The 18,511-nt window shown below is 41.7% G+C and overlaps 1 protein-coding gene across 5 annotated transcripts in view; it reads left to right on the top strand.

Moving 5' to 3' along the window:
* The window catches only part of PTPRC (protein tyrosine phosphatase receptor type C), a 96,818-nt gene that overhangs the window by 28,729 nt on the left and 49,578 nt on the right, over positions 1-18,511 (top strand). The gene's annotated exons all lie outside the window — the stretch shown is intronic.

The raw sequence follows: 18,511 nt of genomic DNA, 5'->3' as shown, positions 1-18,511 counted from the left end.
AGCAAGGACACTGGGCCAAAATTACAAAGAAAAAGCTAAATGGTTGCATAGAAACCACAGAAAATGATCACACCTATTTTCAAATCGTGGTAGATTTTAGAGCATGATTTTAGAGCATGTTTAGAAATGACTAAGTCTTCACGTTGTTTCCTCTGCCACCAATTTCCTACGCAAGGTTCTGTCTCTCTGACTGGTCACGCTCTCCGGGTCACCTGCCAGCTCTTCCGGTGTCTGCCCCACCCACCTGTACCCACGTCCACCTCTCATGCCTTCTGTCCCCTTTCCTGCATGACGTGGGCCTCCCCACTGCCAACTCTGCTGTGTATTCATAGAACTAGAGTTTTTGTTTCTGAACCTTGAGAACCTTCATTCTTCTCCTTCCTGCGCCCTGCACGTGGTGCTTCGCCAGTTGTCAATGAATTGCTCTGTTTTGGTAGCCTTTCCGTTTCTGATGCTATTACTGATCACGCGCTTAGAAAAGAAGTTAACTCCTTTGATCGGCTGAGAACTGATTTGACGCCTTAGTAAGTCTACCTATAAAGGCTTCATGGAGGTAGGGAGTGGGAAGATAATTGAATTGTTGGATCGGGATTTTTTTAAATTATAAAGTCAGAGACATAAGTTTACTTACTTCTTTTGAAAGAAATTATGTAATTAAGATTTAAACGCTTAATATTTCTTTTAAAATATTTTCCTTCATGTTAAAGTTTTCACATGATTTGCATGCCATGTTTTGACGTTCGCCAACATTCCGCTGCTGAATCTTTCACATGTGGAAACAAAGGACATGGTTAACACTTGACTTGCCCGGCCAGGGTCTAATCCAGAGCCCCTGCCTGTCTCTCTGGGACTCCACCTCTCCCAGAGAGAATCCTCGTTCTTGTGCAAAGAGATACAATGGAGAACATTTTACAAATCAGGTTGTATTTTAACTCAACTAGTAACCTAGTGTTTGAGGTATAAAGTCTGGTGAATGCTGGGATCGTTTTTTTCCAAACTGCTCTTCACCACCTTTCTCCACACTCTCAATTGCGTTTGTAAGGGAATGAATTTTGAATCAGGTATTTCTTTGCCATCCCTCAAAGGACCTTAGTAAAGAAAAACATAAATGCTCCCCCTTTTTTTTTCCATTGTGAACCTCTTAATTCAGAAATGTAAAAACAAATGCTGTTTTTTTTTTTTATGCCAAATGAAGCCTAAAAGTATTGTTAGATTCTGATTTGAATTCATTTTTATACTTATCTCAGATAGTGATACAGACATAATACTTTTTGGCTTCATTCAGCATTCAGCATATGCAGATTAGGCCTGGCATAGCTAGGCTAGCCCACATGGCAGACAGCCTTAAATGCTAAATAAGAATATTTCTATTGTTGATTTCTCTTAGAATTTTTAAGGAAAGACACTGGAAGCCAAAATCTCTGACAACATTTTGTAAATAATAATTTATTATTGTTATATGACCCTATTAGGTATAAAAAATCATATTCAACTTCCTAAATGGTAAGTGTGATCGGTTTGGGGGTTACAGATTGGTAGCAAAAAGAAACACCATTGAAGAAAAACATAGAAAAAGGAACACGAGATAGCTTTGAATACATCTAATATATAATATGAAAGCAAAGACTTAAAAAAAAAAAACTTTAAAAAATTCCCTAATGGCTTTAGTATGTAATAAACTCCAGAAATATTTACATGATGTTTTTTATCTAGAACTTTCTTCCCATAGATTCCAAACAATTTATAAACAATTTTGAGAGAAATGATTTTAATGACAGAGCAATTAAATAACTAAGGACCTTCTCTCTACTCTAGATCTCTATCTAGTTACTCTTCTATCTCTCTGTCTTCTCCTTCAAAGACATTTGAAAGATTTTTTTTTTCTGGCCCTATAGTCCACACTCTCTCACTGCTTGTTCACTTATCTGCCTACTGGTTTCTGACTTCTTCCCCAATAGCGATTGACAGTACTTGCACAGGTACTCAGTATCACGACCTTGACGCCCACCTTCTAAACGATGAAATCCAGGGGACCAAGCTTGAGCATGTCCTGTGCTTCTCCGCTTGGAGACAGTTGTCATTCTGGACACCTGACTTTGTTTCGCAGTTCTTTCCTCCCTGGTGTTCATGCACCGTGACACCACCTTCTCTAGGTTGTTGTCTTATTGACTTCAGTCGTCTGACTCCTCTGTTGCTGAAAGCCCCTTAAATGTTGGTGTGGGTGTCTTTCAAGGTGATATCACTCACTCCCGTTGCTTAATTTGTCTTTTGCAAGTTGGTGCCACCTCCCTCTCCAGCTTTGCTGACTCTGTCCAGATATGTACCAGGCATCTCCAGCTGGTACCCAGGGCCTCTCAGACTGAGCATTCCCGAAACTGAGCTCAAAATCTGCTTCTAGTCACCTGTTCACTCTCTCAGTCTCTGAACCACTGAATTCTATGTGCTTCCATGCAGCAGCCCAAGCTGGAACCTTCGAACCCGTTCTGAATTTCTCCATTGCCCTTAACTCAGTTATGGAATAATTCTGGCTATAGTTTTCATCCCTCTCGAACTACTCCTTTCTGTTTCCACTGCCACCCTTTGATTCAGGCCACTTGGGCTCCTGCAGCAGCCTCTGAGGCTGTCGTCCCCACACCTCTGTATTTTTCTTGCTAAGGAAACCTTCATTTTTAAAGAGAATTATATTTAATTCTTTAGTCCTTTAGTGACTTCAAGTTCTAGGAGATCCAGGTGTTTCCATGTGACCTAAACTCAGGTCGCGATTAGTCCAAGGGAATGTAGGCGGCAGGAGTCCCTCTGACAGACGTGCCGTGTAGACCGATGAAAGGTAGAAGGGGTTTGGAAAAACCGTGTCCTTTGTCTCTACAAAGAAACGGAAAGAAAAGAGGCCCCTTTCCTGTATGTTATGAGAATGTCATGAGAAGGCTTGGTATGTTATGAGAAGATAACACCTAGTCATTTTGAGAGCTTGAGGGCACCTAGGTCCATACCCTGGAATGTCAGAGAAAGAACGTGGAAGGAACCTGGGATCTGAGGCACTACTGAGCCACTGAATTAACCCTTTCTGGTGGAATAATAAATTCCTGGGTGTTTATTCTGTTGGAGTTTTTTTTTTCTTTTAGTTGCAATTGAACGTATTAATAGCATTTTGCTGTCTTCTAGCCCGTATCATGGTCTTGCATCCCTGACCACGCATGCGTCTGCACAACACAAATGGGATTTCCCAGTTGCCTGAACCTCATCCAAATTCCTGCTGCCGGAGGATAATGTTCCAAGGCCTCAGTGTGTGATAGGACATCCTTCTGACACCACATTTCCCTGCCAGACATATTTCGAGCCCCTTTCTCCCATTCATCTTGCTTCCCAGCCGTGGAGAACAACTGCGTTCTCAGCTCTGGGCCACACTGTTTTCTTTCTTGAAAAGACTCATCTTCTTTTTCTGCCTGATGCCTATGTGTCCTTCTCAACTTAGATGGTACTTTTTTCAGGAGTCTCTTATAAGGAATGTTATCTCTTAGTAAAATAAAGAAAATGTGATAAAAGATAATAGAACAATATAGTTTCAGAGTATATTAGACTTTCCCCCAGGAATGCGGTGGAAAACGTCTTTTGATTTGTGGATTTTTTTTCTTTTTCTTTTTTTTCTTTTTACTTTGCTGGTATTTTTTAAAAAGCAAAGCCAAATTTAAGAATTTTGAGGTCATGAGGTGTTCATAATGTCCTTCTCTCCAAACATTGTTGTAATTAAATGATGTTTACACTGTGGGTGAGTCATGTGTACGTACGAGGAACAAACACCCTAAAAACAAACTTGTAAAATGGATTAGTAGACTTTTGTATATTCGTTTGGTATGCTATAAAGTAGCAATCAAAACTTTTATTTTTGAAAAAAAAATAGTTATACACTTTCAACTTAATCCAGACTTTTCTTCCTAAACTAGAGACCTTTATTTCCCTGCATTTGCTGGCTCCTTATATTCAGTAGCAGGGACACCACCTCTTTTCAGTGCATCTGGAGCAGAGGGTCACTCGCTTCCCTTAGACAATGGATGCTATCGACACCCAGACGTTGTGAGTGAATTTTCCATAAAGATGTTTAAGAATGAACGTACAACTAATGAGTAGAGATTTTATAAAGCAATTTCATGTCTGAGGTAATGGTTAGATACGCTTTATTATCTCTTCCATCATGACGTTTTGTGACGACACCAGGACTAAGGTTGTCTTTTCAGTAACGGCTGTTTACACCATCTTCATTTTGACAGTGTGGTGACGGGGCCATGACTGCAAACAGGTATCGGATGTGCTTTGAACAGGCCCCAATCTCAAAAATATTCTGTTTGAAAATGAAAGAAAAATTACATCATCTGTCTCTGAACTATAAATACAAAATTTTTAAAAATAACCTTACATTTGGGAATAATTTCAGATTGAGAGAAAAATTGCAAAGAGACTTCCCATTTTTTCTTGACTCAGCTTCCTCTAGTGTTAATATTTACATAACCACAGTGCTTTTGGCAAAACGAAGAAATAATTATCGAGAAGTCGCCAGTTTTTCCACCCATGTACTTTTGCTGCCACAGCAGTTAATCCAAGATACCACGTTGCATGTATTCATTATATTTATTCTCCTTAGTCCCCTCTGATCTGGGACAGGTTTTTCTGTCTTTGTTTTTTCATGATCATAAAACTTTACAAGAGTTACCCTGGTCAGATATGCTGTAGAATGTTTTTGCATTTGGGTTTCAAATGTACAAATGGAATTCTGATGTTCTTTCTTGAACGTAGAGGCCAATCCTAAGTAATTTTCAAGATAATTTTGTTATTAAGTTTGTTTTAGGACTGAGTAGTTTACAATATAATCACTAACATGCTGTCATTTAATTTTCACCATGGGACTGAAGCTCGAAGATCTGTGGTCCCTAATTATGCATGTTCCACTCAATTATACTGTCAGGCGGTGTTTTCTCCTTACCTACATTGCCCTGACTCCCCTCTTTGAGATTCACGTATAGATTCCCTTCCTCAAATATTCGTGAATACAGACTGCCTTTCAGAAACTCCCACTTGAAATTCGCAATAGCCTTTCTGCAGGTGGTCATGTCTACTTCCAATCTGCAGCCCTGGCGACGACCACTTCTGTGGCAGGCTTGCTACCTGCCTGCCTCTTTACATGGCTCTCACTTTCAGCACACCAGCGCAAGACAGTTTCCACATCAGAAGGTAAATCTCATTCTTAAGGTCTGATTCAGGTAGTGAGTAGTGAGAGGCAGAGCTCTGACCGGAGCCTTGGGCCGGGGGTCTGGGGGGCCGGGGGACCATGCACGTTGTCTGGATGGCTTCCCAGTCCCAAGTAACTTGCATGTCCTGCCCAGACCCTCCCAGGACTTGAATGACAGAAATAGTCATCTGGAAGAGATATTTAACTGGGAAATACATGGAGGCGTAACAGGGAGGGGAATTATAAATGTTAGTAAAAAACGTGTGAGAGGGGCAGGATGCCACCTGAAGGGGGGCCTTATTTATCCACGCACCTCTGTGTCCTAGTAGTGCATAGCGAGGGCTTAATCAATGTCAACAATTGTCACCACCTCTATGATTATGACGGCTGCTGTTACTACAGTGGGGGGCTGTCTAAGAGATTTCAAGTATTTTCTCATTTTCCTCTTTTATAAGGTCTTCATTTTAAAAAGACGTTGCTATCAGTTCTAAGATACTCAGGGGGGCAACTGTTTTAATTTATTACAAATGTGTCAGCATATGTTTAAGCATTCACAAATTGAAACTATTGTATCACAGGATCCTTCCTTTCTAAAGACATATCTGTGTTTCTTTTAGATTTTTTTGCATCATTGTATCTAAGCCAATTAGGAACAAAATATAGAAATTAAATGTAGTTTTAAATAAGTTTCTCTCAGGCACATACAATCAGTATTAGTTTTCTAATGACAAATACAACAGATTCCTTGTAACAATTTAAACACAGAGATCTACCCATTAGATGGCTACTAATGTCACTAGTTAATGTCAGTGTAAGACGCATATGCTTCTAGTCTTCCTTCCGCATGCGTGCACCAAGGTGTCTATATTGAATTTACCAAAACATTTCATCATACCATATACTGTAAAACGATTCTCCTAGAATTCCCATTCCACACTTGGAGACGCAGCATTGTCCCCTTTATTTACAGAATCCTTTAAAAAAGTTATTAACAGTCATATAGTCTGTGAATTTCACCTACGTTTGATCTGAAGGCCTGAGTTCAAGGGTTTGAGGTAAAGAATCATGAACAAATTTTGCAGTCATCCTTGCAAAATATAGACTATTCCTCAGTTCTACTCGCTTTATGAATATCATAATTGTTATATTTCAACACGGAATTAACTTTTGTGAGACGCAAACCTCTACATTTTAAAGAAAGTGTAATTTTGTTGTGGTATATGTTAGAAAAAAGATCCCAAACTTCCTCACTGAATATACCTCCAATGCAGCTTTATTTCATTATCCACATTTGGCTCTTATTCTTTTAAAAAGTATATGCCAGTGAAAATATCCCCTTAACAATAAGAACCTACCCAATTTTAACCCCACCTTCCTCCTCACCAGGAATAAATGATCATAAAGAGACAAAATAATGAAAAAGAAGAAGAAATGTATGTACTTCTCATAAGATTTTTGCTCTTTGTTTTAGGACATGCGATGACTGACATTCTATGCCCAGAACTGGATTTCCTTTGTGATAGGTCAGGCATTAAAAACAAAACAAAACAAAACAAAAAAAACAGTTTCTAGCTCTGTAGATTAGGTGAAAATATGTTAAAGAATTGATGAATGAAAAACTCGGGGTCCCACTTTCCCTGGAAGGTTTTGTTGCTACCAAAGGAAGCCAGGTCTCCCTTTCCCTAATGTCTATTTTGTTTACCCCTGGATCTGAAATGGCGGGACATTTTTGCTGTCACTGCTGGTTTCATTTACAAGGATAACTAGAGAATATTAGAAGCCTTGTTCCAGAATGGCGCCGACGAGCAGAATATTATCCCTGCCTCAGCATGGAGGGTGATCCCTAAAAATTGAGGCTATGGATGCTGGATGGGATTAACACTGCAGGTTAAGGTTCAAAGTAAGTAAAATAAATGGTTGAAATGAGAACTATACCAGGACCGAGTCATCATATTTAGGCCCCTACATGTCCACTCTCCAAACGCTGCTGAAGGACTTGTAACCATTGTTGTTCTTACTGCTTTTATGTCACTTCAGTCAGTCAGGCCAGTTTTAATTCAGTACATGCAGTGTCGTGCTGTGTGTGTGCCCAGGCTGGCACAGGGCATGATGAGGACCCTGGCCTAAAGAAGCCGTGTCCTGAGGTTTTAAATGTGACTACTTTAGCATAGGTGTAACATAAGCCTAGCGTGCTCTTTTTGATTTTTGGGAATCCCCCAGCCAATCAATAAGGAGGAACAGAAAACTGAACATGAAGCCGAAAAGAGGCCATGTCTTTTTCCATCCAGCTGTGAAAACCTTTCATTGAAACAGACGGTAGATCTGTATCAATCGGCGAGGGGTTCTGAGGTGGTTTTCTGGATGGTTGCCTGGAAGCTGGGTCCTCCAGGCTGTGTGGTGCTGTGTCACCTGACACGCTTTGGGACTGAGCCCAGGGCAGGCGGCCGTTAGACTGCACGGACAGGATCACACAGGATAGGTCCCTGACAAGTCATGTGTTTCTGGGGGCTGGCCTCTTTGTCGTCACTCACAAGCCTTGCTTTTGATAATGTTTCTTCCGAGTCCCCCCAGGGATGAGGGGAATGCAAAGGAGGATGATGAAATTCAGCCCAGAGTGTGATTAGCACGTCCGAGCTCGGGCACTCTCAACCTCGCAGTCTGCGGAAGTCACCTGGATCTTTTCCTTCCCTGCCCAGCACAAGTTGCATAATCGTAGAAAAATCAGGCAAAAAGCCAGAATTCAAGGCAGTAGACACGTAGAGACGCTTACCTAACTCATCATTAAACATTAAATGAGATTTTCATGTGCCAATTACATGACTAAGTGGCTCAGCTCTGGTAGCTTCTTGAACTGGTGTTAACTGTCACTGGATTCCAGAATCGCATTAAAATTGTTACCCCTGGTGCCCAGTGAGTGGGCAAGGCACAGGGACCGACCGGTGCCAGCTGGACTGAACACTTCTCCGACCACCACTGCACTCTGGGAGCCTCCTGCAAGTATCGCTGCATCTAATCTCCATGCCATCCTGTACAGATGCTTGTGTGAGGGTCCTGTCCCCTCAGAAAAAAGCTCGCAAACATTATTCCACCCACACAAGGCCCTTGTGGGCTGAGCTAGGCTTCAAAACCAGGTCAGCTGAGGGCAGCGCCAAGCCCAGCTCCTATGGCTACAGTTTTGCCTTTCATTCGTCCTTGTATGAGATACATGTAGATACGTATGAGAATTCAAACACATAAAAGTGCCAAGAAGAAATGCAATACCATCTTCTGAAATGAGAATTTACACATGGCATATGTTACCATGCGTTTCGAAATTATGTTATGCAAGTTTTGTTACCGTGGGTCCACAGGCACAAACTATATTCGGATTAAAACCAAAAATCTCTATTATTTACGTTCCATGAACTAGGCATTGTGTAGGCTACAAGGGACGCTACCTTTAAGAAACACGAATAGGATTAATGCCCAAAGGTGATCATTGTGAAGATGGTGCTGGCGGTGATGACGAGTATGGCCCTTCACTGGGTCCCATATGAGTAGTCAGTGCTTCTTCCTACCTAAGTGCTTCCCAAACGTTGTCTTATTTAATAGCCACAACAGCCCTATGTGTAGATATTATAGATTAAGTGAAAAGGAATTAATGTTCAGAGAGGGTTTGTCACTTTTCCAAGGTCACACAGCTACAGAGTGGCAATGGAGTGATTCAAACCCTTGTGGGCTGTTTCCAGAGTCTGTGATCTTAACTGGGCCACTCCATGTAGAAAGAAAACGAATACAATAAGTCAGTCTATGATATGCATCCCCAGGAGTGGGGCACATGGTTATTATTCCAAATGTTTCAAGGCCCTGGTGGCCTGAGGAGACCAAGAAAACTGTCAGGAAGTTGGAATTTGAGCCAAGTCTTGAGGACGGCTAGGATTCAGGATCATTAAAAGAGGGAAAGACATTGGCTAATGTCCAAGCGAAAGGGAGAGCGCGGACATGCACCGAAACCTAATGCTCTTACAGTCATGGCATTTGAGCTGGATGTGAAATGAAATATGGGATTTCATTTAAGCATGTTGATAACGTTTTTGGAAAGGCGGTTTGGAGATGGATTGTGAAAAGCTTTTGAATAACCATAGTAAAGATTTTGGAATCTCCCACTAAGCCATCCTAACAAGAGAGAAACATAGCACATTTTAAAGGTAAAAGAATCTGGAAGGGAGGGAGGAAGCTGCAGTTTAGAAACTGAGGATAAAAGGTGACGTAGGACGTGGGTGAAGGGTAAAGGCAGCAGAGAGGAAAAAGCACAGAGCCCAGACCTTAGATACTCAGGACTATGTACTGAAGCTCAAGAGCAAGATGTGACATGGGTGCTCTGGGTTCTGTCCCCCCGGGAGGTGGCACCACGTGGCTGGTGCGGAGTCAGAGGCTTTGCATCTGTAGACCTGGGGTTGAGTTTTTGCCCTGTGACTCATTCTGTATCAGAACAATTTATTTAAACTGCCATGTGTTCACGGCCTCGCTTATAAAATAAGGGTGATAATACGTGTCACAGAGAGATATCCTGAGCATTCCAAAAAGGGTCCTTTTGTACTCAAGATAGAGGAAAACTGTTCTGACATAAAAAGGCATGAAAAACCCAATATGATACTTTCCACAGCCGTGCAATAAAAAGTCATCTCCCTAACCTTTCCCAGGATTCATAATTGATGGGTGTTAATGAATTATTTGAATATGTTCTATATCCCGAAGCAATTATTTTTAGTGAAAACGGAAGGCAATTGGTAGAAATACTCCACATGGACCATTGTTACTGGCTGGGGGGCTGGGGCGTGTCAGCTCAGGTGCCAACGGGGCAAAACGAGCCTCCACGTTTCTGTTTCCAGATGCCAGCTTTGATGAGCCTTGGGGTGTGGGGATAAGGAAGTTTCTCGCCTTGTTTAGCTCAGGGCTCTTGCTTGCAAAGCTGTGGTGCGGTGTGGCCCAGTGGTGGGTTGTATCTGTGAGTGAGGCTCAAGGACTCTGCCCAAGTGGGAAGTAGCTTTGCCTCAATTGATTGGCCCCGTGATAACCTTGAGGTAAAAGAAATGTGCATCGTCTTTACCAGGAAGCACATTTATCCTGCTTTTCTTCTCCACAATGTGACCAGTTCTCTCCAGGTTTTATTATGTCACTAATGAATCCCATGGCCTTGTCGGCCGAAGGCAGGGCAGGCAACTTGCTGTGTCATCAAAGGTGAGACTGGCTTTCACTTCAATCTCATGCAAACAGTGCTGCCCAGGGCTTTGCCGCTGAAGGCCCTCCTCTCGTCGCCAGCCTTACTTCTGAAATGTGTTTTCATTGCAACCAAAAGAAACAAGCCCGAAACTCTTTTTTTTTTTTTTTTTTTGGTAGCAGTGCAGTGTCGAATCAGACCGCTTCGGTGCAAACAGGAGAAGTTGTGGCTTGACCCCAGATAGGGCTGGCTGTGCTGCTGCTATGGCAACGCACTGCACCACCGGGAGGCTGGGGGCCTAACCGCATGCCCGCACCTCTTCCTTTCCTCTAAAGGCAGAAAAACAGAAGTGCAGCGAAGAGGAGAAGCCACAAAGGCGGCAGAGACACTGCTGGTGGCTTTGAGCTGTGCAAACAGCAACACATTCAAAACCTCTTCTAGCTGAACGTGCAGCTTTTCCCATTAGGCCCAGGTCCCTTTCATGATTCTGAGAGTAAATCAAGTGTTTCTGGTCTGAGTTTTCATTAAGAGGAAATGAGACGAGGCGAGTAGGGCCTGGGTCAGCCCTCGCTCTTTTCACAGCTTCCATGGACGTCTGACCCGTCCCGATTGTGACATGGGACCCTAGTGGGTTAGGCGGACCCCTTTGGCACCTCACATTTGTTGTCTGTTTATTTTTTATTGTCTTGTCTTTAGTACACACACACACACACACACACACACAACATAATTTAGGTTTCACTCCTGGTTCCTTTAAAGGTGTTTGTGGATGGCACTGTAAGTCACTGACTACAGAATAGATAAAGGCACCCCCACGCCCCCTTCTGCCCCACGTGACCTCCACTCACCCGCTCACTTCCTCACACCACGTCTTTTACAACACACAGGTTCCCTCAGCACAAGCTTCTTCTTTTGTTCTGGTTTAAAGCATCCCGGCACGAGGAGAGTAAACCATTTTCAAGAGTGTTTAGTTGTTCCCTCCTTTGAGGAGTTGGGTAAAAATTCTGGAGGACGACTTCATACCTTGGTTGTCACAAGCCCACTCACATTACCCTGCCCCCCACCCACACACTTTTTTCCCCTAAACAGTGAGAATCTACCTCTTTCATAATCACTGGCCAGCAATTTGCATTTCTTTAAAAATAAGTTTTCACATGTGGCTTCTTCTGAATTCCATCCTGATGGTTCATCCGTGACATTTCACTGGCTGTTGAGCCTCCTAGTTCTCTAGCCTAACTACTGGGTTCAGCATGAAATAGTTTTCCCTCGCGCAGAGTCTAGTTGGCTAAGCATGGGCTTTTCACAGTCAGACAGATCGGCATTTGAAACCAAACTCTTTTGGCTCTGGGCTTTTTTGTCTTGCATAGATTTATTTATTTTTGAACCGTGATCTGTGAAAGGAAGATAATGCTGTCCACTTTGTAGGGTTTCTGTAATGATTAGATAAAGTAATATGCCTAGTTACTTAGCTTGGGGCCATCACATAGTATCTGCTTATTAAATAGTAAGTATTCTGACGGTACTAGTATGAAAGACACTAATAAAACAGTCTCACCACTGCTGCAAACACCTTTGGAGATCCCTGTGTGTCTTTGATTATATAGTCCCTACCCTGCCCTAGAGGAAGCAAACAGCTACAAATTCTATGCTAAGGGATTAATGCAATTAAAAAGTTCTTGCTATCTTGTAGTATGTAAGGTAGGTATTTACCGTTGATTTAGATAGATGAAAACAGACATTTTCATAAGAAACCAAAAAGACATTATTGTAAGACTCAACCTATTTGGGCAATGTTTTCAAAGAATGGATGCTTAAGGCAGGGTCTGCACCTTTGTTCTGAATGCTTGTTCCCACCATAATCACCGTTAGAGCTTTAAGAAAGTTCCAGCACACAGACTCGGCTCACCTCAGATCTCCTGAGTTAGAATTTGCCGAGATGGAGCCCCAAGTGTTGAATCTAACCTGGGTAATTTTTGTTTTTCATCGCCTGCAGAGCAAGATGAGTACAAGCCCTGAGTTTGTAGTCATCAGTGTCATTAGAACTGTGTATTCTTTCTCTCTCTGTCACACACACCCTCTCTCTCTCTCTCTTTGTATGTATCCATAACTGAAACAAACCAGAACCACAGGCTATGTCCAGGGGCACTTGGGGGTTCCATAACTATGTCTGCAGTATGTCCATGGAAAAGCGCGTTGTTTGTTCAAACACTTTTAGGGAGATTTGGGGTTAAAGGAAGCTACATAAATTTCTTTTTGTAGCACACTCTATAATTGTCTCTGAGGCGCTTGTGGCAGGACATACTTCTGAAACGAATTTGACTACAGGACATTTTAAAACCTGTGAATCTAAATCAAAGACCTCGGATTGGGCATTGTTATGCAGGAAGTTATCATCTAGTTATTTTTATTTTCCTCAGGACTTACAGACAAATATGTTAAGATAGAAAATAAGGCAAAGTCCTCAACCTTTTGTAGATGGTCATCTTGCCTCTGTTAATGTTTTTGTTGTTATTGGTTTACTTAGTCAACGTGGCTGAAACTGATAACGTTATGTTTTAAACCAAATGTAAAAGATACAGAAATGCACGCGTATAGATTTAGGGGGTATGTGTGTATGTGTGCACACCCATGCCCACCCGTGTGAACAGAAATGCTTGTGAGGTCACACATGACAATGTTGGAGCATCAGCTACATGTGATTGCCATATTTAAAAACAAATCCCTTTATTTTTCTCAATCCCAGGGCCCAGTGCCTCTGCCCGTTGTAGCCTCAGTTTTGCAGACTGATACCTTTTTTATTTATGTTTCCATGCAGATGTGTGCGTATGTCTTGAAAGTTTAAATAGCACGCTAAAGTCTATATTAAGACCAGTCCTTTCCCTCCATCCTTCTCCCTATCCCCGATTCCTGCTTTCCAGAAGCAAACACAGACACTTCAAGCTATTTCGCCCTCTTTCAATGGTGTTTTCTGTGGTACCACTTTCTTTTCCCCAAAGGTTTTAGCCAGTGTCTATTCACTCCCCCTCTTGATCTTGCAACATTGCTTTTTCTAAGCCTCGTTCTCTGTTCATGGATGCAATGTTGTCTCATTTCTGAGAACGTGAGTTGCAGTTTTGCCGTTGGTTCCGGAGTTTCTTCTATTCCTGTGTTGTCTGTTCCTCCCGAGTCTCCCTTCTGTTTCTGTTAGTCTCTGTCTTGTCAGAGGCCTTAGGCTAGTGTTTCTTGGATGTCCATTAGTACTTAAGAGTGAGGCCCCCCCAAAGGTGTGCTGAACTTCTGTGGCCACTGGTGGATCTTGTAAATCCTGGGCCTCACTACGGTGCATGAAATCAGAAAGGCATTTAAGCTCACTGAGTTTGAGTTCCTTATCTATCAAAGGAACTACATATCAGTGGATTAAATTCCTATATTTCTATACAAGTGAGAAATCTCTGAAAATTATCTTCTGGCGGTAAGCAGCCACTATTTGACTCATTGGATTCCAGACCTCATAACAATGTAACCAACACTTTAACATAAAAACATAAGGAAGTTATTATTAGACAGACTCTGCTTCACTTCTCCCACATCCTACGCGTGTGACCGTGTGCAATTTACTCAATTCCTGTAAGTCTCAGTTTCATTCCCTAGAAAATGGGAATAATAATTGCTAACTCGTTAGCTTGCTGGGATGATTAAGTACAAAAACGCAGGTAGAGATTTGCATAGCGTCTGATAAACAATAACGTTTCAGAATCTGTTGCCATCATTTTTATCATTATTCTATTTACTGGTAAACTAAGGGAGGAAAGGAAAGACTATTTCCTATGGCTCTCTGAGATCCAGATAATCTCGTTTGCCACTTGCACACAGTGCTTACTCCATAAATACTTTTTAATTTGACATGATTTGTTGCATTTCCTGTCTGTGGGTCATCCATCAGTTTACAGAGTAAGTAAAGGTGAAGCCCTCTGTTTTACGTATGTGTTGTATTATTGTCATGCCTTACTAAGCAAGGAGAGCCACGCATGTCTGTTTTACTGGCCCTGTTTTGTCTTAATTTGCTTTTTCCTTTATGTTTACGGAGGGCAGGTTTGCGTTGTCCACCTTCAGAGGATGTCACCGTTCATCGTATGGCCGATGCTAGAACAGCTCTTTGTTTCACGGATTCTGTGTCACCCTCTGTCCTTGTACTTCTCTTAGATTGGTCAAACCAGACAGATTGAAGTCCCCGTGGCAATAGCATCCCATTTCTTTCTTGGGAGCTGGGATGGGACTGGGTGGCAGGTAAAGCCCACGTACGTCTTTTGAAATGTCATTTTCATTCGACCGGTTCCTAGTTTTTGCTGAAACCTCTGATCAGACACTTAGGGCTATGACTCAAGGTAACTGAATTGTGATCACTGAAACATTTTGAGTTGTAAAAGAAACATATTGGCAAAGGTAAATTCAGCAGCAATACATGTGTGAGAACAGCACAGCTTTGAAGATCAAGTGCTCTGTTATCTCCATTTTCATCTGTTTCAGGCATCTAGTCCGTTCCATTGGTGAATTCTGAGCAGGACCCTGCCAGGAAAAGAGCGCTGGTGAATGATTTACAGATTTTTGGTGCTATGGTGCCACCTACTGGAATATTTCTAAATATTCCTTTGTCTAAAGGAAAACCCAAGCACTTAACGTTAAAAAAAAAAAAAAAAAAAAAAAAAGTAGGTGATGTCCCAGGAAGAGTAAAGTCAAGGGATAACATGTAAAAACACTGAGTGTATTACCGTCCTCTAGTTTATTATATTTATTTGATATGTTTATAGAATGGAAGACAGAGCTCAGTGCAGTTCATACTTTTAGAAATACAGATGCCTTCTCTTTGTTGTCACACACCTGCACGTGTGCCCCCTTCATGCCCACTGCTATTTCACGTAGTTCTTGACCTGTTTTCCACGCCCAGCATTGTTCATATATAATGTTTACACATATTGCAGTGCTATTGATATCAATGCAATCTCCCACTCTTCTGTTGGACGCCACTAATGATATGTGGTTGCTTCCAAGCGATCCGTGAAGTCGGGGGTCTGCAAACGACTGGTGTTAGTTCCCCGGCTTGGCACTGGCCGGACAGATGGCACTGTGACAGGCACTGCATCCCCATGGGTGGCTCCTGACATACCTACATGCTCCTGCAACCAATCTCATTGGCTTTCATTGTTCAGATCAAGATTCCGCCCAGTCTTTTCCACCTACCATGTCGGTGATGTTCTGAGAACGTGTGCGCCCATGAACTGCAACAGACGTTTGAGGTCATTGTTCACGGACTTTAGGAAGAATCACAAAGTGTGACAAGGGGGCAGCAGACATTTGGTAGCATAGTCTCCTCTAAATACTTACGTGACTTCATCTGTCCTCTGCTTTACCTCCTGTGGAAGACAGATTCCATGGAAGTACTTATTAGCGTACTGCTTCCAGTTAGGTCAAAGTTATAGATGGTTTTGGCAGGGGGATCAGATCCTTTAGATATTAGGTTGTTAACTAGGCTCTTTCATGTAGGCTGCCTTTCTATGTCTTTCTACTTTGAGATTTATAGTTAAATTTTTTGATATTTAAACAACTAATTAAAAATTTTTAAATTCATGTAATCTAGTGGATATGGCTCATGGAAATTAAAGTGACATTTCAAGTGGCATTGCTGCAATACCTATATGTTTTCTTAAGGACATTAGCTTAAATTAGGGAGTGGCTTGCATTTCTGAAATTTGAAAATGCTTTTATGAGGTGTTTTGAGGACCTAAATAATTTTCATGTGATTTGTCATGTTGACTGCAAGTGTTACAGAGACTGAGAAGCTGCTGACAGGGTTTTTGTGACCCTGAGAACCAACAATTTAAGTTTTATACTGAGTCTGAACTGCGATGCTGATGGTTTGGAATTTTCTTTCAAAAAGAAAAAGGCTGTGTGTGTGTGTGTGTGTGTGTGTGTGTGTGTCTGTGTGTGTGTGTGTGTGTGAGAGAGAGAGAGAGAGACAGAGAGAGAGGTGTGATGTACTCTATAAAGAAATGAAATAGAATACAAGATAAGCTGCAGTGCTCTACTATAGCCTAACACTCACTCAGAGGAGAAATTTAGGATCAGAGTCTGAGATAAATGGGTGTAAAAGAAAATGCATGTTCAATTTGAGAAGCCCTGATGGGCCATAAGCCTAAACACAGAAGGCTCTGCGTTCGATCTTTAGATATTATGTCGTTTTCCATGGGTGCCAAATTTTGTTGCACTAAACATGAAAGGATTTGGAGAAATGTTGGCTATGGGGCCACGATTAGACCAGAAATATATAGCTGTAGATGGAGAAATAGATACAGCTATAGATATGGGTATAGAGAGACAAAGATATAGGTATATAGATAGGGTATTCTGTTCCCAAGCTCCAGAAGCTTCTTCACAGCTAAACAGGAAGTCTGTGTGTTGTACTATTTTTGTTTGATGTCACTGTAGTTTAGTTGACTTTCCTGTCAAAATCACATTCTGTAGTAAACTAAATTGACACCCCTCTGGATTTTCTCCCATATTCATCTGTACCATATATATGGTATATATGCACACACACACACACACAGACAGGTATATAATTTAATCTGACTATCTGTACTTAGGGTCAAGTTTATTTTAGCTAGTCATGTACTCTGTAGTCCAGTTCTGATGAAGATGTTCTTTTGCTCAGCTTGTGAGCTCTTAATAAACAGCAGCCTCTATGGAACCTGAAACGTTGGCTGAAAGAACTCCCACGTGGAGCGGTCCGATGGAGACGAAGGGCGGTGAGGACGAGTTAATGAGGGAAGCAGGGTGTCAGGGCTCACAGTGTGACCTGCAGAGTCGGGCAGGCTCGGGGTCAAGCCCAGGCGAGCAGGCACCAGCCCGGTGAACTTAGCCAGAAACTCAACTTCTCTAAGCCGCTGAGGGGTGCTGGGATGCTGAAGGGAGACAATGCAAGCCTAGGGCTCAGGGTGACACCCCGGAAACACTCCGTAAATATTAACAGTTAATAATGAAATATCCTCTCTGAATTATTCTTAAAAACAAAAAGAGACATTTCTAGCAATTGTCTTCTCCACTTTGGCAATTTATCTTGCCCTCCTTTTGAAAACTCATGAAAATAGCTATATGTCATGTATTTGCTTTAAAAAAAATGCGTTGCTTTCAAACCACCTGGAATTAAATTCGTATCTCTGAGGTAGGTAATCTGTGTGGGCTGATGAGAAGTCTACGGATTGAAATATTTCTGGTATATCTACAGTATTCATAGTTCTCATGCTCAAAAAGAAATAACTTCCTTATTGTTCCAGCATTCTTTTTCTTATTTCTGTAATAAATGCGTGACAAATTTGAATTCCCTTTTATGAAATGCTCTATATCATTTGTGCTGCATATTTTGGTGGCAACAAGCTAATAAATCAGAAGCCCAGAGTATAATGGTCTGTGGAATTAGTGATGGGGCGTGTGGGGGTTACACTAAGATTCTTCTTTTCTCTCTCTCACCTGATCTATTAGATTTCTCCTCTATATGCATCGATCCGATAGTTTCCATCACTCCCAGGAAAAGCTCAATATCCTTATCATGGCCAATAAGGCTTGCCCTTGGCTCTTCCCCCAAAACTGTTGTCTTCAGAGCTGTTGGATCTCTCCCCTGCATTCATTCTTGCTCAAAATCATTCAACAATTACGTATTGCTGCAGAGAAGCGGCAGCTGCTTCTCTTCCTTCTCTTCAGCTCAGATGGAAGACATTTTTATTGTTAGTTGGAATCAGGTACATGTGTGACCTAAATGTCTCTGCTAACTCCTGGAGGTGTATGCATATCTTATGGATTATAAGCTTTTCCAGGAGGAAGTGCCATGCCCTTATCAGTTCGAACCTAGAACCTACTAGCAAAACAATACCTATTTCTTAAACCTAACTGAATCAATTAAGTTGTTAGAAGTTCCGAGAAATTAGGTGTTTATATTGAGAAGGAGCATGCCAAAATAGTTTTAGATATTTAAAAGCTTATATATTTTAAATATATTTATATATATTTCTCTGATAAATGTGTGTTACATAAAATGTGTTCCCACACACAAACCAACT

Source organism: Rhinolophus ferrumequinum, chromosome 27 (assembly GCF_004115265.2).
Source record: "Rhinolophus ferrumequinum isolate MPI-CBG mRhiFer1 chromosome 27, mRhiFer1_v1.p, whole genome shotgun sequence".
Classification (NCBI taxonomy): Eukaryota; Metazoa; Chordata; class Mammalia; order Chiroptera; family Rhinolophidae; genus Rhinolophus; species Rhinolophus ferrumequinum.
This window is presented reverse-complemented; position numbering and strand designations above follow the sequence as displayed.